The following is a 25,027-nucleotide window of genomic DNA, read 5'->3' as shown; positions in this document are numbered from 1 at the left end:
AGAACATCTGGGGACATTTCCAGCATCCCTCTTCATTCACCGCATGGTGAAACACTAGGAAGAAGTCACATTAGAATGAAGGGACACTATTTCTGAGTGAGATGTGGTTAGGGCCATCTAAAAAGAAAGCAGTTAGATATCTTTTCAACATAAAATACAGATAAAACATATTTAAAAGAGTCAAAATGAATCAAAACAAATATACGCCCAAACCACATGTGGTGACCAAAAAGGGCCAGCTACATGTAAACTTTAGCTTGACGTCAAGAACAACATTTCTATTCTTGGAACGTCCTTTGGTGATACCTATGGCAAGTCAACATCTTAAGGGATTATGAATCCAATATTCCTATTTCTTTCACCTTAGAAGGGAGAAGTTGTTCCATCTTTGCAGACCTTGTTCTCTCAGTTTGAAGGTGAAGTTTGCATTTCATCTATTTCTTGGCAAGTATCTTTAAGAAAACAAAAGTTAAGTTTTGGACTGCAAGTATATCTGCTTGGCATTCATGCTCTCTTTCTTGAGTAACAGGCCCCCATCATCTTCTTCGGGTCACTCCCTTCTCCCTTTTTCAATTCTGTGGGTTTAGTGTGGCTGGCATCACCCTCCAGCTCCAGGTTGAGCACATGACTCAAGCTTGGTCAGTTTGAGTTCTCCCTCTCTCTTCCTCTCTATCTCTCTGCCACAGTGATTGATCAGAGATGGAAGGGCATATGATCCAATAAATGAGGTATAGAGAGCGAGCTTTTGATATGGCCAATGTTTCTCAGGCGGGAAAATATAAGTGTAGAATTGTTCTGAAAAAAGGCCGCAGAAGAATGAAGGCAAAACAGCAAAACACAGGCACAAGATGGAAGAAGGTGGGGAAAAAGATTCGGGTAAGCATCAAGACCTGGGGCTTCATTTCAGTGCCCAGGTCCATATGTGCCTGAATCCAACTTGCTGTTGAAGTTTTCAATCATGTGGGGCAACAATTTTCCTTTTATGTTTAAGACAGTTCGACTGAGATTGGTTTTACTTACAATCAATTGAGTCCTGATTAATATACTGATTTACTACTAATAATAACACTTACTATGTCTTAAGTGACAAACCTTATATACATCCTTTATATGCATTCTCTTATTTAATTATCACAACAGTTCTTTTTAAGAAAGGAAACAGGTTTAGAAAGGTTAATTCACTTTCATAAGATCCCTTGGTGAGTAGAAGTAGACCCAGATGAAAACCAGATATATCTGATTCTAAAACTCTGTGCTCAACCAGCTATCAACTAAGCAGTGATACTTGATAGAAGTTAGGCCTGACAGCTCCTGGATTGCACATCTTAAGCCTTCATTTTTAACTGCAATTTACAAAGGGACTCACTGAAGACAAGAAATGAGTATTTACTAAGCATGGCTATTTTTAGGCATTAAACTTACTTCATTTCCTTGTTAGTGCCTCCTTTCATTATTATTATTTTTTGCTTTCTGAGACTAGACAATGTTTAACAGAGGAATCCCAACCAACTTCTGTGCCTTTATTCAGTTTGGTGGGAACCAATTTACCTGATGTAAACTAATTTAATCTATAACTGCTTGGGGGCTCACTTCAGTTGTAAACAAGTAGACCTGGAGATTAAGCATGGTTCCTTTAGAATCAAGGAAGAACTAATGTACACTCCCACCAACAGTGTAAAAGCATTCCTATTTCTCCACATCCTCTCCAGCATCTGTTGTTTCCTGACTTTTTAATGATCACCATTATAACTGGCATGAAATGGTATCTCACTGTGGTTTTGATTTACATTTCTCTAATGACCAGTGATGACGAGCTTTTTTTCATAGGCTTATTGGCTGCATAAATGTCCTCTTTTGAGAAGTGTCTGTTCATATCCTTCACCTGCTTTTTGATGGGGTTGTTTTTCTCTTGTAAATCTGCTTAAATTCCTTGTAGAGTTTGGATATTAGCTCTTTGTCAGATGGATAGATTGGATTGCAAAAATTTTCTCCCATTCTGTAGGTTGCCTGTTCAACCATTGTAGAAAACTGTGTGACGATTCCTCAAGGATCTAGAACCAGAAATACCATTTGACCCAGCAATCCCATTACTGGGTATATACCCAAAGGATTAGAAATCATTCTACTATAAAGACACATGCACGCATATGTTTATTGCAGCACTATTCACAATAGCAAAGACTTGGAACCAACCCAAATGCCCATCAGTGACAGACTGGATAAAGAAAATGTGGCACATATACACCATGGAATAGTATGTAGCCACGAAAAGGATGAGTTCATGTTCTTTGCAGGGACATGGATGAAGCTGGAAACCATCATTCTCAGCCAACTAATACAGGAACAGAAAACCAAACACCGCATGTTCTCACTCATAATTGGGAGTTGAACAATGAGAACACATGGACACAGGGAGGGGAACATCACACACTGGGGCCTGCCAGTGGGTGGGGGTTCCAGGGCAGGGATAGCATTAGGAGAAATACCTAATGTAGATGACAGGTTGATGGGTGCAACAAACCACCATGGCACTTGTATACCTATGTAACAAACCTGCACGTTCTGCACAGGTATCCCAGAACTTAAAGAACAATAATTAAAAAAAAGAATTTAGGAAGAGTGCCAGGGTTACTTTGGCACTCTTCCTATATTGGTATGTTGTTATCAACCCAGAGTGAGCTTTCTTTTCATTAATAAGATGAAAATAAAGAGGTTTATCAGTTCTGCACTGCTCCTTTCTCAGGCAGGGTTTTCTTAACTCTTCATAGAACAGAAACGTTCTCTCTTGAAGATTGAAGACAAAGGTAAACACTTGCCTGGGAAATATGGTTTTTGACTCTAGCTTTGAGGTTCATGCTGTACTCAGAACATCCTGTTCTTCTCAACTGACTGTGATGTGGTAGATAGCAGTCCCTCCCAGGCTGTTAACAGCTGAGCTCATTTTTCATAGATGCTGCTCAGTGAGGCTGAGGAAATGGGCCACTGCTGCTTCCTCCTTTGTCACTCTTACCGTTAAGGATGGGTACTCCCGGATTCTTTGAGAAGGCCCTTGCCATCTTCTCTTAAATTAGGTCTTTAATTCCTTTGAGATATTTGGCAAACTTAGATATTACTGGAAGCTTAGTGAGTGGAAGAGAAGTCTCAAAAAATCATTTGTTTGGCATAGGAGAAAGCTACTCTGTTGAGCCCTGCTGTGATGGAGTTAGGAAAGGAAGAGTGGCTTCTGGGAAAAGGTGTAATAAAGCCTGATACTGAGAAAAGACAACCTTAGTAAAGTCATCCAGCTTTTTAGGAACTGGGATTTCTGACTTCTCATTGACCCCTTCAGTAAGGGCTGGAGAAGTGGCTTTTTGTGCAATAGATTTGTTAACTTCCGGATAAACCTGTGTTTAGTAATCACATCTATCACAAACACATAAATGTAATAAGGAAAAAAGTTTCATTTCTGTGGTGAGGAAGCTGATGCAAAATTATTCCATTGCATTTGGAAAGTATAAAGGCATAAGTGGAATAGGGATGACTTCTGCTGGTCACCAGCAAAGGAAGATGTTTCCCTTCTGCCTCCTCTGCTGTGTTGCAAAGTGTCTTCTTTGTCATCCAGGAGATGGACAACAGTGGTGTCTGTTTTTTGGATGGCATCTGTTAGACAGCATAAGGTATGTCCTGTGACTCTGCTTCTCATTGGGCAGTTCCAAAACTTGCCTTAGCATTAGAATAATGAAAATGCTTTAATAAGAATGGTGAGATCCTTTGTCAAACCCAGACCGATTGAAAAGAAACACATAAGAATAAGGCCTCGCCATCTATAATTTTACACAGGTTATTCCTACTGTAATTAACCAGGGAGTCACTACTCTTGTCTTGCCTCATTGGGCTGGATAATCCATCAAATTAGCAACTCTTGCCACGCATTCATTAGGATGTGTAGACATGACTCCAGCGCAGGCCGGTCTTCAACTAGGAGCAGTGGGTAGGGAATGGAAGGTGACGATTAGAAGGATATGCCAAGGCTGAGCCAATGTGAGGAGCATTGAGGCATCATATAGGAAAGCCCAATATAAGGTGAAAAGGATTCCTGGGATGTTTGTCTGCGTGGATTTTAAAGACTGGGTTGTTAAAAGAACAGAGAGTGGCAAAGCCCACTTTGTTTCATTCAAGTTAATCAAAATATATCATTTCCATCTGGCCATAATGCTCACCATTTTTATGGCAATCATCATGGTCAGCATCAGAGATGTGTGTTAAAACCCCATTCCTTCCAAACAGAGATGTGAAACAGAGGAAATCTAAATCAGATATTTCAATGCAACATGTATATAGGTGGTAGTGTAGTCTCCCTTTTACACCTAAGAGAGCACATCACATGCCCATTGACTCATTCCATCATTTAATTAACCATCATTTATGGTTGAGCAGAACCAGTACTAATCAGGCATGGTGCCACATAGTGGGGAACAAATAAACATCATTTTTGCCCTCTAGATAGTCACAGATCCATGGACACATAAGAAATGACGGAAGAAAGAGAAGGGTCGGCTCTCACTGGGGAGGAGAAGGTGTGCTAGAGAAGGTGATGCCTGAACAAGGTGTTTAAGAATAAAACAGAGATTCACCTGGAAAATGAGCACAGTCTTCTTAGACAGAGGCAATAGCTTGGACAAAGGCACAAAGTGGCCTGGTGGGCCTGGAGAAGTCTGTGTAATTCGCTATGACAGTGTGAGAGGGAAAAGTGGTGGGATGTGATCTGCTGAGTTGGCAGCATCCAAATCATGCAGGGTCTTGAATGTTTCTGCTTCTGTTCTAAGGTAAAGAACTTGGCACAATCGAAAGACCTGAGCTCGTAAACACACAGCAGAGAACAGAGGCTGCTCAGTTAAAGACACAGAGGAGTATCAACTAATTCTTGCTTTCATTTTGCACACACCTTGAGATTGGGTTTGTAGGAGTCTACCTCTCAGAAAAACTGGGTATTATAATAATACAGCAACTCGTAACTTTTAGAGAACTGCTATATGTTTTTCCTTGACTGCAGAATATGTTTGGAAAAAATGAATACCATTTCCAGCTTCAATTTTAAGATGCCTTAATTTGAGAGACCATTAGTCATGAAGGTGTTTCCATAGCAAATGTGTGTGGGATGTCCTAGCTTTGTTGGCAATGGTTCAAGGGAACTTATATCATTAAATTGGGATGAGGCCTGGCATGATGGTTAGAAAATTCATGGCACTGTTCCCATAGCACACGAGGCCTCCATTTAAGGGCAAGATAAAGGAAAGGTAAAGACCAAGAGGAGAAATGCTGGAATGAAAGCAAGTAAAAAAGGGAAGATAAAAATGGAAATCACAGTTCAGTGTGAATAATAGGAATGCAAATGGTACTACTAAAATAGGAAGGAACATTACTTTTCAAAAAGGCAAAGCAAAGGAAAATTGTAGTAGCAAAAGCATTTTGCATGGTAAAATTGTACACTGTGTATGCCTCTAAGAAGCAAAGCCACCTACTCTAATTTTTCCCAGCTCGATGCTGTGAATTTGGTGAGTCATTTTATGAAGGTTTACTATAAAGCTCCAATCTGCATATTTTTAAAAATAATACTCTTGGATTAAATCTTCTTTTTCCCAGCAGCTGCCTACTAATGGTCCCATTTTATAGACAAAATTTTTCACCTGGGCTAGTAAGTAACACACTTTTTAAAAAAAAATCGGTAAGTTTATGGAATAATCCCTAGGGCTTACCGCTAAGTAAGAAAAAGTCATGGTGAAAAAAATGTGCCTACCATGCTACTATTTATCTAGGAATCTGAATACAAATTTGCTTATGCTAAAAACAATTGCAGGAAAAAATTATTTATGGAGGAGGGTGGAAACCAGGTGGTGGGGGACAGGATTCACAGCTAGATGTGTCTGAATCTATTTTGTTTTTGTTTTGAATTCAAAAGCATATAAATGTTTAACACGACTATAAAAAATAATCAAGAAACAAAGCAATCTCTGAAATTTGAAAGCAAAATGACATGAATGAACCTGAGTCTCAAATTAGTGGCATATTCACAGAGAGGAATGATTTCACATGATACAGCATGTAGATATCGCCTAAGAAAAAGAATTGTGAAACAATTTTACATTGTTTTTTAAAATTATTATTGATGATAGTGTTGTTACTGTTTAAATCTGCCAGGCTGCCTTCCTGCTTTCCTTCTTTTCTTCCTTCCTTCCCTCCCTTCCTCCCTCCCTCCCTCTCTTTCTCTTTTCTCTCTCTCTCTCTCTCTCTCATTCTTTTTGAGACTGTTCTGTGCATTATGGGATAAAGTAAGTGAAATTATGTTGGTATCAGGAACTAGGATTTTTGGTATGGAAGAAAGGTAATTTAGATTTAAGAGAAAAAACGTTTAAGTAAAAACCTTGTAGTCTCGGCCAGCTGTGGTGGCTCACATCTATAATCCCAATACTTTGGGGAGGCCAAGTTGGGAGGATTGCTTGAGCCCAGGAGTTTGGGACTAGCCTAGGCAACACAGCAAGACCCCATTTCTACAAAAGAGATTTTTTTTTAAATGGCTGGGCATGGTAGTGCATGCCTGTAGTTCCAGCTACTCAGAAGGCCAAGGCAGAAAGATCTCTTGAGCCCAGGATTTCAAGGTTGCAGTGAGCTGTAATTGGGCCACTGCACTCCAGCCTAGGTGATGGCCAGAACCTGTCTCAGAAAACAAAAACAAAGACAAAAAGAAATCTTCTAGTCTTTAAATTATATTGTAATTATTAATTGAAATTGTGATGTATTTTAATGTAAAAATATAAATTCCCTGGCTCTATTGACTGAAAAGACTTAGAAATAATGACAAGGTAGGTAAAATGAATATCTCTGGGTTCATTTACTAGGTTCAAAATCTAGTGCTCAGACTGTGAGCACTAAAAGGAACCTGGGATCTTTGGGTGAGAACTGATCACAGATCTGGGGCAGGAATTGTGTAACGTGAACCTGGAATAATTTATCATACTGAAGGGCAAGATAGCTAGCAGTGACTTTTGGGGCTATGTCTAAAATACACTGGAGCCAGCTAGGGAAGACTTTTTCTAGGCAAAGATGAGATGATGTGAGCCTCAATAAAGTAACAACTACAAGAATTAAAACAATCAACCATGTTTTAAACTATAGTGTTTCCAAAACATACACACACATACACACACACGCACATGTGATTGAATAGTTGGAAATATTGTATAGTTATTGTTAATCACCTCTAATTACGATAATGAATTGTCCTTAGACTTAAGGAAAAGTTCTTATTTCTGATAATATATATATATATCAAATATATTCATCTTCATATATATTCACTCATATATATATTCATTTCATCTTCATGTATAAATTCATGTATATCTTCATATATACATATACATATGAAGATATACATGAAGATGAAATGATGTGATGGCTTGGTTTTGCTTCAAAATAATCCAGTGGTGTGGAGGGGAATGGAATTAGATGGGGGTGTAAATAAAACAAGTTTGACCCTGAGTTGATAATTATTGAAGCAGAGTACACAGAGTTTATTATATTCTTTTTTCTTTTTTGAATTTTGAAATTTCAAAATATATTTGAAATTTTTCATATAAAAAGTTTAAATAAATAAATTGCTTTGCTCACCTCTCCCTGTAATCTGATGAGCCTGCTTTCCAGTGTATTTTCATGCCTCCATGGGAACTACTCAGTAAATGTTTGCAAGTAATCACGCTGCTGTTGTGGAAGATACTTCTCTAGCATTACTGAAGATTCTCATGGGAGATGAAAATTGAACAGACAGAGAAATGAATTCTAGGCGTTATTCAAGTCACTTAGTGGGTAACTCTTTTTGGACAGTTACGAGCTTTCAGACTTAAACATTTGATGTTTGGAGTTCTAAAAGGGACTCCAGTCTCAAAGTGAAAGATAGTAGTCTTCTTATCTAGGAGTAATACTTCTATGAACCACAAAGAAACAAAGTTTCTTAACTCAACTGGTCATGAAAATTGGCATGATGTGGTCTCATGACTGATTACATCCTCAACTGCAGGAAGACTCAATTGCTAACTATTTTACCATAAAGCAGTTGAGCTCATGACTATCTTTGGTCAGTAAGTATTTGTAATTCTTTACCAGCAAACTCCATGCTTCAATGCATCGCATTAAGTTACTCTGAGATATTTGCTGTCATTCTGAAGGTTTTAATGTGTATAATCTTTCATTTATATGGTACCTTTTCTTGTATTATTGATATTTTCCCTCTCAATTTATTTTTTCTGAAACAATAATTCAGATCTCTGATCTCCTGTGTATAATACTATAATTGTGTTTTTTCCCCCCATTTGTCGTATTTTCCATCTCTACTATTTCGATCTAATCTCCGGGCAATTTCTACAACTTTATGTTTCTAATTCTATCTACTTAAAAAATTCTGTTCCATCAGAAAGAATCCTTTCATATCTTTCTCATGGTCTTTTTAAAAAATCGCATCTTATTCTTGTTTGATTTGTTTGGTGGATATAATATCTTTTTATATTTCTCTGAGATTATAATATTTATTTATTTATTTATACTTAGGGAGTACAAGTTTCTCACATGCATATATTGCATGTGAAGTGGTGAAGTCTGGGCTTTCAGTGTACCCATCACCCGAATAGTGAACATTGTACTCAATATGTAGTTTTGCAACCCTCACCCCCTCCTACCCTCCCACTTTTTGGAGTCTCCAATGTCTATTATTTCCCTCTGTATGTCCATGTGTACCCATTGTTTAGCTCCCACTTATAAGTGACAACATGCAGTATTTAACTTTCTGAGTTATTCACTGAGGATAATGGCCTTCAGTTCCATCCATGTTGCTGCAAAAGACATGATTTTATTCTTTTTTTATGGCTGAGTAGTATTCCATGCCATATATATATATATATATATAAAACATATAAATACATACTTTATATATGCATATAAAAAGTACTTTTTATATTTATATAAAATGTGTATATATATAACTTCATTTAATCTTCCATTGGTGGACACTTATGTTGATTCCATATTTTTGCTGTTGTGAATAGTGCTATGATAAACATACGAGTGTAGGTATGTTTTTTATATAATGATTTTTTCCCTTTGGGTAGATATCAAATAGTGAAATTGCTGGATTGAATGAAAGTACTATTTTTACTTCTTTGAGTAATCGCTATAACGTTTTTCATGAAGGTTGTACTCATTTACATTCCCACCAATAGTGTATAAGCATTCCCTGAAAGTGTAACTTTCTAAGAGTTTTCTTCTGCCCTTTGAATTACCTCTTTTCCCTCCAAGTTATATTATTTATTTATTTATTTATGTCTTTGCTTTTCATGTTGGTGGCGTCCTTTAATATCTGGTAATCTTTGGTTGACTCTTCACAATAAGAGTGATACTGTAAATAGCTGATCAAATGCTCTGTGTATGAGGGTGAGTCTTATTGACTGCTGAGTTTTCTAGTAACTAACAGTAGAAAGTTATTTACTGGGGACCTCCAAGGATGATATGGCATAGGTATCATTCATTCAGAGAGGTACCAGGACTCTCAGAATGCCCTGGTCATAAAGTCACTCAAGAAGACAGTCTTGGGTGAAATAGGAATAATAATCCCACTGTCAAATTTGGAGGGGTCTGGGAGGCTATTTTTTTTTATGTGTCCATGCATCTGTTGCCCAGGCTGGAATGCAGTGGTATGAACATGGCTTACTGCAGCCTCAACCTTTTGGGCTCAAGCAATACTCCCACCTCAGCCTCCCAAGTAGCCGAGACTACAGATGCATACAATCATACTTGGCTGGTTTTGTTTTTGTTTTTGTTTTAATTTTTAGTAGAGATGGGGTCTCACCATGTTGCCTAGACTCACCTGTAACTCCTGGCTCAAGACGTCTTCCCATCTCAGCCTCCCGAAGTGTTGGGGTTACAGGCATGAGCCACCATGCCTGGCTAGCGGGAGTTCTTTCCATAGGATTTCATTTAATCTATTAGCTGCGCTTCCTGTTCCTGGAGCTCAGAGCTTCTCAGATTTAATTTCTCCAGAATCATTACTTTTCTGTCTTCTCAGCTTAGTTAGAGGTAATCACCTAGATATTGGAATAAGGGAGGACACTTGGGGCTCTAATTGCCTTTTATTTAGTCAGACTTCCTTTTTTTTTTTTTTGAGACAGGATCTGGCTCCGTTGCCCAGGCTGGAGTACAGTCAGTGAGGAGAGCTTGGCTCACTGCAACCTCTGCCTCCCTGGTTCAAGTGACCCTCCTACCTCAGCCCCCCAAGTAGCTGGGACCTCAAGCGCATGCCACCATGCCTGGCTAATTTTTGTATTTTTGGTAGAGGCGGAGGTTCGCCATGTTGCCCATGCTGATCTCGAACTCCTGAGTTCAAGTGATCCACCCACTTCAGCCTCCCAAAGTGTTGGGATTACAGTAGTCAAACTTCCTTCTAAGAGTTCATTCTTCAGTTCCACCCTTTACCCTCACCTTCAGAGATACTCAGAGCCTCCAATTCCTAAGTCATTCTGGGTTTCTTTTGCACAAATTGTCTTGCTTCCTGTTGGCATGCCTCTCTTCAGGCATAAAATTTAGCCTTTTCAGATTTAGCAAATCAGTTACCACTTACCCAGCTGCTTTCTTTATTCTTTCATTTCTATTTCCTTTTCTTTTCTTTTCTTTTTAACACACCTCATTTGCAGCCATTTCCTTTCCCATGCTTTTAGCTTTTATTGGTTTAAAATGTCTCTTTGTATGTGCGTGCATACCTGTGTACATGTTTAATTTACTTTTTGTTTGTTTGTTTGTTTTTTGAGATGGAATCTCACTCTGTCGCCCAGGCTGGAGTGCAGTGGTGCAATCTCAGCTCACTGCAAGCTCCGCCTCCCGAGTTCACGCCATTCTCCTGCCTCAGCCTCTGGAGTAGCTGGGACTACAGGCACCCGCCACCATGCCCCGCAAATTTTTTGTATTTTTAGTAGACACGGGGCTTCACCATGTTAGCCAGGATGGTCTCGATCTCCTGACCTCGTGATCCGCCCGCCTTGGCCTCCCAAAGTGCTGGGATTACAGGCGTGAGCCACCACGCCCGGTCTGTTTAAGTTTTTAGTAGCACTCTAAAATAAAATAAATATGTAGACTTAATCCATTAAGTTTAACCAGAAGTTTTACTTTTAAATTCTTTTCTTTTTCTTTTCTTTTTTTTTTTTTTTTTTTTTTTTGAGACGGAGTCTTTCTCTGTTCCCTAGGCTGGAGTGCAGTGGCGCGATCTCGGGTCACTGCAAGCTCCGCCTCCCGGGTTCACGCCATTCTCCGGCCTCAGCCTCCCAAGTAGCTGGGACTACAGGCACCCACCAACACGCCCGGCTAATTTTTTGTATTTTTAGTAGAGACGAGGTTTCACTGTGTTAGCCAGGATGGTCTCGATCTCCTGACCTCGTGATCCGCCCGCCTCGGCCTCCCAAAGTGCTGGGATTACAGGCTTGAGCCACCGCGCCCGGCCTTACTTTTAAATTCTTAAAATATGCCTCCAACTATAATTAGTTTTTGACTACAGTTAGAGTTCATCAGCGTTTATATGTACACATATAATATACACATTTATGTGTACACATCCTACGCATGTAGCTCCCGTCCTCATATCTAAAATAAAAGCTGAAATTAAAGAAAAAAGATTTAAACTTAACAATATATTTTATTTTTTTTTCTTATCATGCTTTCTTATATCCCACATTTTTCTTTAACTTGGAATCTTAGTTTTGTTGGCGTACATATTTGAATAACTTGTTCACATTTTAGTAGAAATTGATTCAGATTATAGGAGCTTATCTGTAGTGATTGTGGGGACAGGACAGGGCATTCTGCTAGGAGGAGGTTTCAGCTGGTCTCAAGGGTATCACTAGCTACCTGTGACAATGAATTGTCCCATCTCTTTGGTCTCAGAGCCCATGCTCATCTGTTTTAGCCTGAGGGCAATTGCTGCTCTCTTTTGCTCAGCTTAGTCAGGAGGTAGGGGGGCTGGCTGACCAGCCTAGTCCCTCTAAATGCACTGCCCCAGTTAATCACTGTGACAATTGCTCCTTGACCTCCTAAGGCTGCCTGAAGCTCCCATAAGCACTCTCATCTCTGCACTCTCTCTCTCCTATGGGTTTTTTTTCTGGTCTTCTTTGTATGAAGAATTCAATCCTATCTGCTCTATATCTTTTATAAATATCTCAACATCTTTGATGTTGACACCACCCTTTCTTGTTTTCTAGTGCTGTTATGAATGTATTTATTTATTTGATCATATCAGGGTAATTGGGGTGGGAAAGAACACGTGTTCAGTCTGCCATTCTGCTCCTATTTTGAGACACACACGCCCCCCACATGCAAACACACACAAATATTTAAACGTAGTGTCCCTGCTAACCAACTTGTCTGCTATTGTTTATTGTTTCAAAACGAAAATTTGATTTGGTCTTCCTTCTTTCCTTTGATTTTGCCTTAAAAGAAAATCGCTTATCCTTCTTTTTGTTTAGTATAATCCAACTTGTAGGTAAAAGTCTGTCTTTTTAGCCAGCCACAGATAAAAAACCAACAACAAAATCCTAGCTCTGATATTCATTTACTGTGAATACTCTGCCAAGTGGCGAAGAATGCATTTCAAGTATAGATTCCCCACTGGTACTAAAGGCATCTGCAGAGACATAGTCATATGAAAGAGAGCCAAAAACCTACAATGAAGTTAGTGTTGTGCATAACAATTTTCTTTAAATGTACTTATCTTAAAAGGACTCTGTATGTTCCTTCAGGGAGATGGAGACTTTCTCTTCCCACATTTTTAATTGGCAGTCACTCCATTTTCTGGAACTGCATTATGAAACTTGTTGTTCAATACTTTAATCAGTACGAAGAAAAATTAGCACTTTATTAGAAAGTTATGTTTTCTATAAAGTATATGATTTTAAAAGAGGTGTTTTCATACTCATTCAGGTAAATTGTTCTCATTTATGGGCAACAATTATTGCTTCCACCATGAATTCCATCTCTGAAGTTAAAATGTAAAGCCTAAGAATATAAGTTAACTTACGACATTTTATTTCAGGGATTTCCCACATTAGAGTTAAGGGTAGAGTTAGTATTATCGCATTGTGTGTAATAAATGCATATAATAAAATATGGTTTACCTGAATTGATGTAATCCTTTTAGATTGAAGGAATGATGCCTCTTCTTTCACACCCTGTAAGGAAACATATTCATAGTTGCAATGTCATTGTTTATGTAAATTCAGGAAATCTGATCACTATATAGACAACAGTATTTTGTAAAAAAATAAATAAAAAGAAATATTTACATATTTAATGTTTTTAACAACTTGAAGTCTGTATATCTGACTTTTGGGTTCTCAGCTAGACCATTTTTCTCTTAATCACGACTCATGTTCTGATACAGGTGTGATTTATGTGTACTTTTGGACGTTATTTGGGGCCTCTTTTGCTGTGCATATTATAGTCATGACAGATGTCTCTGTCCTTGGAACATATGTTGAGTCTTATCTAGATTCTGGGGTAAATAATAAAAATGAGAACTAAAAGGCACAGAGAATTCTGCTGCTGCAAGAGATTTACCAGGCAAGTTATTCCATGTTTTTCATTGTTTACATGAGAAAACTTAGGCCTAGGAAAAGAAATCCCTTAAAATTAAATGCCTTAATATCTCACAACTGGCTAGCACTAGCCATCGACCACAGAAGTGTACCTCACTGGTAGGTGGAGTAGGTTTTTCAGCATCTGTCACTCCTGTTCCTGCCTCAAGCCAGATGATTCAAGTTAAGCTGATGCCAAATTTCAAGACATCTAAAAATATTCTCAGCTCTAGAATGTGGATAATACATATTAAATATCTGCTGTACTTTTGAAGAAATTTACACTTAAAATTTATTTTTCTCCTCTTTTTTTCTTAATTAACTATAGCTGAGCTTATACTATGTGAGTATATAAAATAAATTAAGTTGCTCTGATAAATCTTTAATAACCACAGTATGGAGAGTACCTGAATTGGATAAAAACATTTCTTGCCAAAGAACAAATACAGTAATATAATATTTATCATGAGTCCTTGAAAGAGTTCTGGTCTGTTAAACTTCGGTATTTATGTTTAAAAGCTAAACTGTTTTCTGGGTAAAATCAAACAATCCCACAAGTACACAGTGAAGTAACTTAAGTAATCAACTGTGCTTTGTGTAAAAGCCATTTCTAGAGGTTCAATTAATGAAGAACAGATTTTTTTTTGTTTGTCATATAACACTTGTAATGGAAAGCTAGATTACTATATAGTTGATATGTTGCCTAAAGCATATTATTTTATTCTTGTGTGTGTGTGTGTGTGTATGTGTGTGAAAGAGAGAGTTTACAAGCAAATCACTACCTCTTTGGTAAATTAGTACTCATAAAAAAAGTAAAGGGTCTCATTGCAGCTTGGTTTGGAGGAAAGAGCACTGAATTAGAAAACTTGAGTTCCCCTTCTAACTCTCACGTTCCTACTTGTGTGATGCTAAGAAAGCCATTTGCCTTCTCAAAATCTTGGTTTCCTCATCTGTAAAAGGAAAGAGAATGACATTCCATTTCAAAACTGCTTCCCAGCCCTGAAGTTTCATAATTCTCTTCAATGAAGTAAGTATTCTTACTTTGCTGATCCTAGATATTATTTAGTAACAATAAGTGTCAGAATGATTTGTTACCACATTTTCTTCTTGGAAAGAAATGCATGAGAAAGTATTCTGTCTTACAGGACACAGCCTATATTTAGAAATATTTTTTCTTCATCAACCTAGCAAGCTTTATCTTCTTGGGGATTATTGGCAACTTTTTGGTTATTATAACTAAAATTTCAATTAGACCTCTTTACCAAAATCAGTACACTATATAATAAAGATTTTTAATTGACTTTTTCTCCAAGATGAATATAATAGTTCATACTCCCCTATATATTCCTGTAATAGGTCCCATGAAGCAGGGATTATTTCTGCTTAGTTCACAATTTAACCCTAGAGTTTAGCATAGAGCACTGCATCTGGTATGTGTTCAATGAAGAAAGACATTTGGTTGAATCTACCCCACAGAAATACAAAAGAAGAAGGTGTTTATAATAGTTTAGAGGGAAATAGAAAATCTAGATGAAATGGGTAAATTCCTGGAAACATACAACCTCCCAGGATTGAATCAGGAAAAAAATCAAGACCTTGCACAGACCAATATCAAGTTCTGGAATTGAACCAGTAATAAAATACCTACCAACCAACAAAAAGCTCCAGACCAAATGCAGTCAAGCCAAATTCTACCAGATGTACAAAGAAGAGTGCATACCAATTACACTGAAACTTTTCCAAAAAATCAAGGAGGAGAGACTCCTCCCTAACTCATTCTACAAAGCTAGCATCACTCTGATACCAAAACCTGGCAAAGATACAACAAATAAAGAAAACTACAGGCCTATATCCTGATGAACACAGACACAAAGTCCTCTACAAAATACAGCAAACTGAATCCAGCTGCACACCAAAAAGTTAATTGACCATGATCAGGTAGGCTTTATTGCTGGGATGCAAGGTTGGTTCAACATACACAAATCATTAAACATGATTTACCATATAAACAGAATTAGAAACCAAAACCATATGATCATCTCAATAGGTAAAGAGACAGCCTTTAATAAAATCCAATACTCTTTCATGATAAAAACTCTCAAGAAACCAGGCATCAAGGGAACATACCTCAAAATAATAAGAGCCATTTATGAAAAACCCACAGTGCACTTCATATTGGATGGGCAAAAGCTGGAAGCGTTCCCCTTGAGAACTGGAACAAGATAAGGATGCCTACTCTCAACATTCCTATTCAACATAGTACTAGAAGTCCTATCCAGAGCAATCAAGCAAGAGGAAGAAATAAAAGGCTTCTAAATAGGAAAAGAAAAGGTCAAACTCTCTTTGCTAACAATATGATTCTACACTTAAAGAACCCTGAAGACTCTGCTAAAGGGCTCCTGGAAATGGAAAACAACTTCAGCTGGTACCATTCCTTCTGAAACTATTCCAATCAATAGAAAAAGAGGGAATTCTCCCTAACTCATTTTATGAGGCCAGCATCATCCTGATACCAAAGCCTGGCAGACACACAACAAAAAAAGAGAATTTTAGACTAATATCCTTGATGAACATTGATGCAAAAATCCTCAGTAAAATACTGGCAACCCGAATCCAGCAGCACATCAAAAAGCTTATCCACCATGATCAAGTGGGCTTCATCCCTGGGATGCAAGGCTGGTTCAACATACGAAAATCAATAAACGTAATCCAGCATATAAACAGAACCAAAGACAAAAACCACATGATTATCTCAATAGATGCAGAAAAGGCCTTTGGCAAAATTCAACAACCCTTTATGCTAAAAACTCTCAATAAATTAGGTATTGATGGGACGTATCTCAAAATAATAAGAGCTATCTATGACAAACCCACAGCCAATATCATACTGAATGGACAAAAACTGGAATCATTTCCTTTGAAAACTGGCACAAGAGAGGGATGCCCTCTCTCACCACTCCTGTTCAACATAATGTTGGAAGTTCTGGCCAGGGCAATCAGGCAGGAGAAGGAAATAAAGGGCATTCAATTAGGAAAAGAGGAAGTCAAATTGTCCCTGTTTGCAGATGACATGATTGTATATCTAGAAAACCCCATTGTCTCAGCCCAAAATCTCCTTAAGCTGATAAGCAAATTCAGCAAAGTCTCAGGATACAAAATCAATGTGCAAAAATCACAAGCACTCTTATACACCAATAACAGACAAACAGAGAGCCAAATCATGAGTGAACTCCCATTCGCAATTGCTTCAAAGAGAATAAAATACCTAGGAATCCAACTTACAAGGGATGTGAAGGACCTCTTCAAGGAGAGCTACAAACCACTGCTCAATGAAATAAAAGAGGATACAAACAAATGGAAGAACATTCCATGCTCATGGGTTGGAAGAATCAATATGGTGAAAATGGCCATACTGCCCAAGGTAATTTATAGATTCAATGCCATCCCCATCAAGCTACCAATTACTTTCTTCACAGAATTGGAAAAAACTACTTTAAAATTCATATGGAACCAAAAAAGAGCGCATCGCCAAGTCAATCCTAAGCCGAAAGAACAAAGCTGGAGGCATCACGCTACCTGACTTCAAACTATACTACAAGGCTACAGTAACCAAAACAGCATAGTACTTGTACCAAAACAGAGATATAGACCAATGGAACAGAACAGAGCCCTCAGAAATAATGCCACATATCTACAACTATCTGATCTTTGACAAACCTGACAAAAACAAGCAATGGGGAAAGGATTCCCTATTTAATAAATGGGGCTGGGAAAACTGCCTAGCCATATGTAGAAAGCTGAAACTGGATCCCTTCCTTACACCTTATACAAAAATTAATTCAAGATGGATTAAAGACTTACATGTTAGACCTAAAACCATAAAAACCCTAGAAGAAAACCTAGGCAATACCATTCAGGACATAGGCATGGGCAAGGACTTCATGCCTAAAACACCAAAAGCAATGGCAATAAAAGCCAAAATTGACAAATGGGATCTAATTAAACTAAAGATCTTCTGCACAGCAAAAGAAACTACCATCAGAGTGAACAGGCAACCTACAGAATGGGAGAAAATTTTTGCAACCTACTCATCTGACAAAGGGCTAATACCCAGAATCTACAATGAACTCAAACAAATTTACAAAAAAAAACCAAACAACCCCATCAAAAAGTGGGCGAAGGATATGAACAGACACTTCTCAAAAGAAGACATTTATGCAGCCAAAAAACACATGCAAAAATGCTCATCATCACTGGCCATCAGAGAAATGCAAATCAAAACCACAATGAGATACCATCTCACACCAGTTAGAATGGCCATCATTAAAACGTCAGGAAACAACAGGTGCTGGAGAGGATGTGGAGAAATTGGAACACTTTTACACTGTTGGTGGGACTGTAAACTAGTTCAACCATTGTGGAAGTCAGTGTGGCGATTCCTCAGGGATCTAGAACTAGAAATACCATTTGACCCAGCTATCCCATTACTGGGTATATACCCAAAGGACTATAAATCATGCTGCTATAAAGACACACACACACGTATGTTTATTGCTGCACTATTCACAATAGCAAAGACTTGGAACCAACCCAAATGTCTAACAATGATAGACTGGATTAAGAAAATGTGGCACATATACACCATGGAATACTATGCAGCCATAAAAAATGATGAGTTCATGTCCTTTGTAGGGACATGGATGAAGCTGGAAACCATCATTCTCACAAACTATTGCAAGGACAAAAAACCAAACACCGCATGTTCTCACTCATAGGTGGGAATTGAACAGTGAGAACACATGGACACAGGAAGGGGAACATCACACACTGGGGACTGTTTTGGGGTGGGGGGAGAGGGGAGGGATAGCATTAGGAGATATACCTAATGCTAAATGACCAGTTAATGGGTGCAGCACATCAACATGGCACATGTATACATACGTAACAAACCTGCACATTGTGCACATGTACCCTAAAACTTAAAGTATAATAATAAAATGTTTAAAAAAAGTTTTAGGAAACAAAATCAGTGTACAAAATCAGTAGCATTTCTAAACACCAATAACATTCAGGCTGAGAGCCAAATCAAGAACACAATCCCATTTACAATAGCTAAACATATGCTTAGGAATACATCTAACCAAGGAGGTGAAAGATCCCTATAAGGAGAACTATAAAACACTGTTGAAAGAAATTATAAGTGACACATACAAATGAAAAAACATTCCATGCTCATGGATTGGAAGAACCAGCGTCATTAAGATAGACACACTGCCTAAAGTAACCTACAGATTCAGTGCTATTCTTATCATCTACCAATGTAATTTTTCAGACTTAGAAAAAACTATTCTGAAATTCATATGGAACCAAAAAGCCAAAGCAATCCTAGGCAAAACAAACAAACAACAAACAACAACAACAAAAACCAAAACAAAGCTGGGGTAATAGAGGCATCACATTATCTGGCTTCAAACTATGCTAAAAGCCACAGTAACCCAAACAGCATGTTACTGGAATAAAAACAGACACATAGAACAATGAAACTGATAGAAATAAAGCCACACACCTACAGCTATCTGATCTTTGACAAAGTTGACAAAAACAAACAATGGGGAAAGGACTCCTTATTAAATAGTGTTGGAATAGCTGTCTAGTCATGTGGAAAATAATGAAACTGGACCCATATCTTTTACCATATACAAAAATTAACTGAAGATAGGTTAAAGATTAAAATATAAGACCTCAAACTATAAGAATTCTAGGCCAGGCATGGTGACTTACGCCTGTAATCCCAGCACTTTGGGAGGCTGAGGTGGGTGGATCATGAGGTCAGGAGATCAAGACCATCGTGGCTAACACAGTGAAACCCTGTCTCTAAAAATTAGCTGGACGTGGTGGCACGTGCCTGTAGTCCCAGCTACTTGGGAGGCTGAGGCAGGAGAATGGAGTGAACCCGGGAGGCAGAGCTTGCAGTGAGCCGAGATCACACCACTGCACCCCAGCCTGGGCGACAGAGCAAGACTCCATCTCAAATAAATAATTAAATAAATAAAATAAGAAAAGAATTATAGAAGCAAATCCAGGAAACACCATTATGGGTATTGGCCTTGGGGAAGAATTCATGACTAAGTCCTCAAAAGCAATTGCAACAAAAACAAAAATTGGCAAGTGGGACCTAATTAAACTAAATAACTTTTGCACAGCAGAAGAAACTATAAACAGAGTTAACAGGCAACCTACAGAATGAGAGAAAATATTTGTAAACTACATATCTGACTAAAGTGTAATATCCAGAATCTATAAGGAATTTATATAACTCAATATGCAAAAATTAAATAGCCCTATCAAAATGGGCAAAAGACATGGACACTTTTCAAAAAAGACATACAAGTGGCCAACAGACATGAAAAAATGCTCAACAACACTCATTATCAGAGAAATGCAAATTAAAACCACAATGAGACAACATCTCACACCAGTCAGAATGGCTATTACTAAAAAATCAAAAAACAGCAGATGCTGGCGAGGCTGTGGAAAAAAGGGAGTACTTATACACTGTTAGTGGGAATGTAAATTAGTTCAGCCACTGTGGAAAGCAGTTTGGAGATTTCTCAAAGAACTTAAAATAGAACTGCCATTCAACCCAGTAATCCATTGCTAGATGCATATCCAAATGAAAATTAATAGTTGTACCTAAAAGACATAGGCACCCATATGTTCATCACAGCACTGTTCACAATAGCAAAGACATGGAATCAACCTAGGTGCCCATCAACAGTGAATTGAATAAAGAAAATGTGGCACATATATACCATGGAATACTATGCAGCCATAAAAAAGAAACAAAATCATGCCATTTGCAGCAACTTAGATGCAGCTGGAGGCTGTCATCCTAAGCTAATGAACACAGAAACAGAAAACCAAATACCACATATTCTCACTTATAAGTGAGAGCTAAACATTAGGTACTTATGGACATAAAGATGGCAACAATGGACACTGGGAGCTACAAGAAGGGAAGAAGGTGGGCAGGAGTTGAAAAACTACCTTTGGGTACTATGCTGACTACCTGGGTGATGAGATCAATTGTGCTCCAAACCTCAGCATCACACAATATTCCCAGGCAACAAATCTGCACATGTATCCCCTGAATCTAAAACAAGAGTTGGAATTATAAAAAAGGAAAGGAAATTTGGTTGAGTAGACTGACTGGGATGGTTCTACATCTGATGACATGTATCATCTTGAAATCATCCAAGAAAATTTCCATAAAGAACATGTGTGACTCATGTGCAGTCTTTCTGTTATCTGAATCATACCACTGATGAGGAAGCACTTTCTTAGCTATTTTTGCAGGAGAAGTTTTGCTATTTGTTATCTGTAGACAAAGGTTGTTTGTAAACCAGGCTCAAGCAGCTAATTTGGGATGCTACCTTCACCACCTCCTTGCAAACTTTTATGACTCTCCATATTGATCCTTAACCTCATTTTGCTGAAGTCCTTGATCAAGCATCCTGACTCATCATCCTGCACAAGGACTCACATCAACAATCCAGAGCAAGGCCAGAATCAGGACAAAACTCATGGATGCTTGATGTGCCAACTTGAGGCCATACTGGCAAGAAGGGACAGTGTGGACAGAGCTTTTGTTGCTACAAGCTGAGGTATCGTGGCCAAATAATGTGGCTGCTCGTTTAGATGGGAGGCTTTGATTATTTTTATTTTTTGAGACAGGGTCTCACTTTGTCGTCCAGGCTGGAGTGCAGTGACGCGATCACGGCTCACTGCAGCCTTCACCTCCCTAGCTCAGGTGATCCTTCCACCTCAGCCTCCTGGGTAGCTGGGACTACAGGTGCATGCCACCACACCTGGCTAATTTATGTGTATTTTTTGTAGAGGCAGGATTTCACTATGTTGCCCCAGCTGGTCTTGAACTCCTGGGCTCAAGTGATCCTCTTGCCTTGGCCTCCCAAACTGCTGGTATTACAGGCTTAGGCCACAATGAGCAGTCAATTGTCTTCATAATGGTTTCTTGCAAATCACACCTGTAACAGTTGAAGCATGAATGCTATACGAAAATCAAGACAATGATACTTGTTTGAAGAATTTTGCAAGGATTAGAGTTGGGTACAGTTGAAAAAAAAATCACGATCTTCCTTTCTTTCTTCCTGTTTTATTTCCTCCTTCCTTTTATTCCTCCCTCTTTTCCGCCCTCCCTCTTTCTTTCCTTTTTTCCTTCCTGCCTTTATACCTTCCTGCCTTCTTTCATTCTTCCGTTCATTTTGCATCGAGTCGGGCTGCTATAGGGAAAAGGCTTGGGTTTTAGAGTCAGGCAGTTATCATTTAGAATCTTGACTTTGCCATTTTCTATGAAATCACTTTAGCCTCTCTAAGGCTCAGTTTCCTCATATAGTAAAAGGCAGATAACAATACTTACATCACAGGATTGTAGTGAGGCTTAAGTCGTGTAATAATGTTAACTACCATTTATTAAACACCAAATATGTGCATTACCTAATTTAATCTTTATAATAACTTTGCAGGCAAAGTGCATGGTACATGGTTTTACCACATACAGGTAATGTAAATAACAGGGCGATGGAAATAGTGTGTGCTCTCTGTTACATGTCTTCTGAGGAAGTGTGTACTTATTAATTGTAAGGTGTCATTAATCATGCCATTCGCCTCCACAGTTCCCACCACCAGAGTGAAATGGGTCATTTATTCATGTCATCATCCAACGAATGTTTCTTGAGTACCTGCTATGTATCAGGTGTTGTGTGTGTGTTACTAAGGGGAAAAATGGGGAACGAGGAATGAGACACAGTTCCTAACTTCAAAGGGGTTGTAATTTAGGAGGAGTTACAGATAAAGAAACTGACAACTATAACCAAGTAAAATGAGGCCTTTGACAGCAGGAAATAGAGACTGAATGTTTTAGGAGGGGACTTTCATTTCAATTTGGAGGTTCAAGGAGGATTCCCTGCGAGAAATCACATCTATGCTGAGAGCCGAGGGATAAATAAATGGGAATTTGAGGTTGGAGTGTGTTCTAAGAAACCACGTGTGAAGGTACTAAGATGAGAGGGACTACCAAACATTCTGGTATTTAAGAGACACATGGTGACAATTGAGTAATACAATAACAGTAGCTATTATTATTGTTTATAGAGCATGAACTATTTCTAGCACCCTGTTATCCATGTTACCTGTATGTGGTAAAACCATGTATCATGCACTTTGCCTGCAAAGTTATTATAAAGATTAAATTAGATAATGTACACATTTGGTGCTTAATAAATAGTAGCTAATGTTATTATATTACTTAGTTGGGACTGCTAAATCCCAGTAAAATCATCACATCATAAATAATATATTAGCTATATTACAGATGGGACTGCTGAATAATGAAAGGTATGCGGCTCAAGGAGTAAGGATTGTCTAATCTCAGGTTACTACCTTTCAGCTATTTAGAGTTCTTGGTCTCTCTCCTCCTCAGCCTAGCTTTGGAATAAGAGCCCTTTTCTACTGCTGACCCCCTGGACTCCTGATCTGAGCTGGCATACAGCTGTGTTGCTAACTCCTGATTCTTGTATAATCTCCTGAGCTGTGTTCTTGGTCCTGAAAGAGAAAGGCTTATCTTACTCATAAAAAGGCTGGATATTCTTGGTCAGTTGGCTGCCTTTAAATATCATCTCTACTCTACTTTGAGGAGTATGAGGCTATGGGGCAAGGAGGCTTTTATCAGGGGGTTCTTCTGGTTAGCACCTTGCAGTCTGGAAGGCCTTTTCAGCAGGCGCAGCAATCAGAGGCCAGCCTCGTCCAGAAGCAAATCTCACACTACTTGGCCTCTCTGAATCCAAATGCCTTCTGGAAGGCCAAGGCAAGCCAGACTCTGTCACATGATAACCTAATTTCCATTTCACTTTTTTTGAAAGTGGAGGAGAAATGATATATTGATCAACAAGCTAGGTGGAAGACTGATTCATTTATTGACTTGTAGATAGTTTACCTTTGAGTTTGTGCTACAGAAAGGACTATCCTTGTAGCTAGGTCTGCCATAGAGTGCTGAGAAAAGTCTGAGATGTGCCCGAGGCTCAGAGACGAGAAAGCAAAAAGCCAGTTGGCACCAAATCCCTCTCTGCTCACCTCTCTTTTGTGTGGACAGTCAAACGCTAATGAACTCTGAAAAAGGTGACCATATACTTTTAATGTCCAAATCCAGACATTTTTGAGAATAAAATGGGCTGCTATTAATTAGTGTAGTGGGACAGCTGGCGTGAACTGGGAATGTTTCAGGCAAACCCAGTCCTAACCATGGTTGTCCTAACCATGAACTCTCTGTTGATCGAATGACTACTCCCTAGTTAGTGGTGTCTGTATTTGAGGGGAGAAGCTGGAGCCAAGTCATTGCTGGTATTTTTTTCCATGCTCTCCAAAGCAATTTTTGGAAGAGTCTCCATTTTATGAGATCCTCATGTTTCTGAAAGATCAATATTAGCCATCTTAATACAAGACAATTAAAGCAAAGGAATGGACTGGTAAAAACAGAAAATTTGAAGGGAAAGATAATCCTAAAAAGGAAGACTGCAGCTGTGTCTTCTGGCACCTTATAATACTTCATTAATTAGAATTTAGGGGCTAAGATGTTAGTATTTTTAAAGTGTTGGCCGATGAATTATCTACCATACATTATTAGCTTTGATGTTATAAGACTGTATGGATAGGAATGATTACTTTTGCTATTATTGTTTGTTCAGAGAGGTGACAAAAAAGAAAATCTCTCACATTCGATTAACACACAAGAAGCTTAGGAGACACTTTTTTGATTTATGGAGCTATTTTCTTCTAAACATGTTTCTTGGTAAAATAATAAGTAAAATGTCAGTTTACTGTGAAGCCAACACCATCACAGCAGCGGTATTTTTCTCCACCTCAAATTAAGCAGGTTGTGGGAGAATTTGATGATCAAGTGTTACTTTGATTTTGCATTTCTTCCCTTACTAAAATAATATTAAAAGCTACCATCTTTAGCACTTATCCCACTGCAGAGGCTCTCAAGTCCAAATGATTTTGCCCCTCCATGAACGTTTGGCAACGTCTGTGCACAATTTTGCTCATCACCGCTGGGGGTGGGGTGCCATTGGCCTCTAGTGGTTAGAGGCCAGGGATGTTGCTAAACATCTCACGGGGTACAGGACAGCCCCTACCCCCTCAAGCAAATTAATTATCTGGGTCCAAATGTCAGTGGTGTCAAAGTCGAGAAACTGCTCTGTAGTATCCTAATCATTAATCTATTTATTTCACTTTTTAAAAATTGATAACCTACCAGGTGCTAAGCACTGTAATGCTGAGGATATAGCAGTGAACAAAATAGGAAAACATTC

General features: G+C 38.5%; 1 long non-coding RNA gene across 1 annotated transcript in view; it reads right to left on the bottom strand.

Annotated features, from left to right (window-relative positions):
• LOC129460299 (uncharacterized) overlaps positions 1-25,027 on the bottom strand; it is a 91,467-nt gene that overhangs the window by 64,825 nt on the left and 1,615 nt on the right. Inside the window, exon 2 of the long non-coding RNA XR_010114894.1 lies at positions 13,182-13,235. This is a non-coding gene — a long non-coding RNA (uncharacterized lncRNA). The remainder of the gene's footprint in view (positions 1-13,181; positions 13,236-25,027) is intronic.

The sequence above is a fragment of the Symphalangus syndactylus genome, chromosome 13 (assembly GCF_028878055.3).
Source record: "Symphalangus syndactylus isolate Jambi chromosome 13, NHGRI_mSymSyn1-v2.1_pri, whole genome shotgun sequence".
Taxonomy (NCBI): domain Eukaryota; kingdom Metazoa; phylum Chordata; class Mammalia; order Primates; family Hylobatidae; genus Symphalangus; species Symphalangus syndactylus.
Note: the sequence above shows the minus strand (reverse complement) of the source record. Positions and strands in the feature narration are given on the sequence as shown.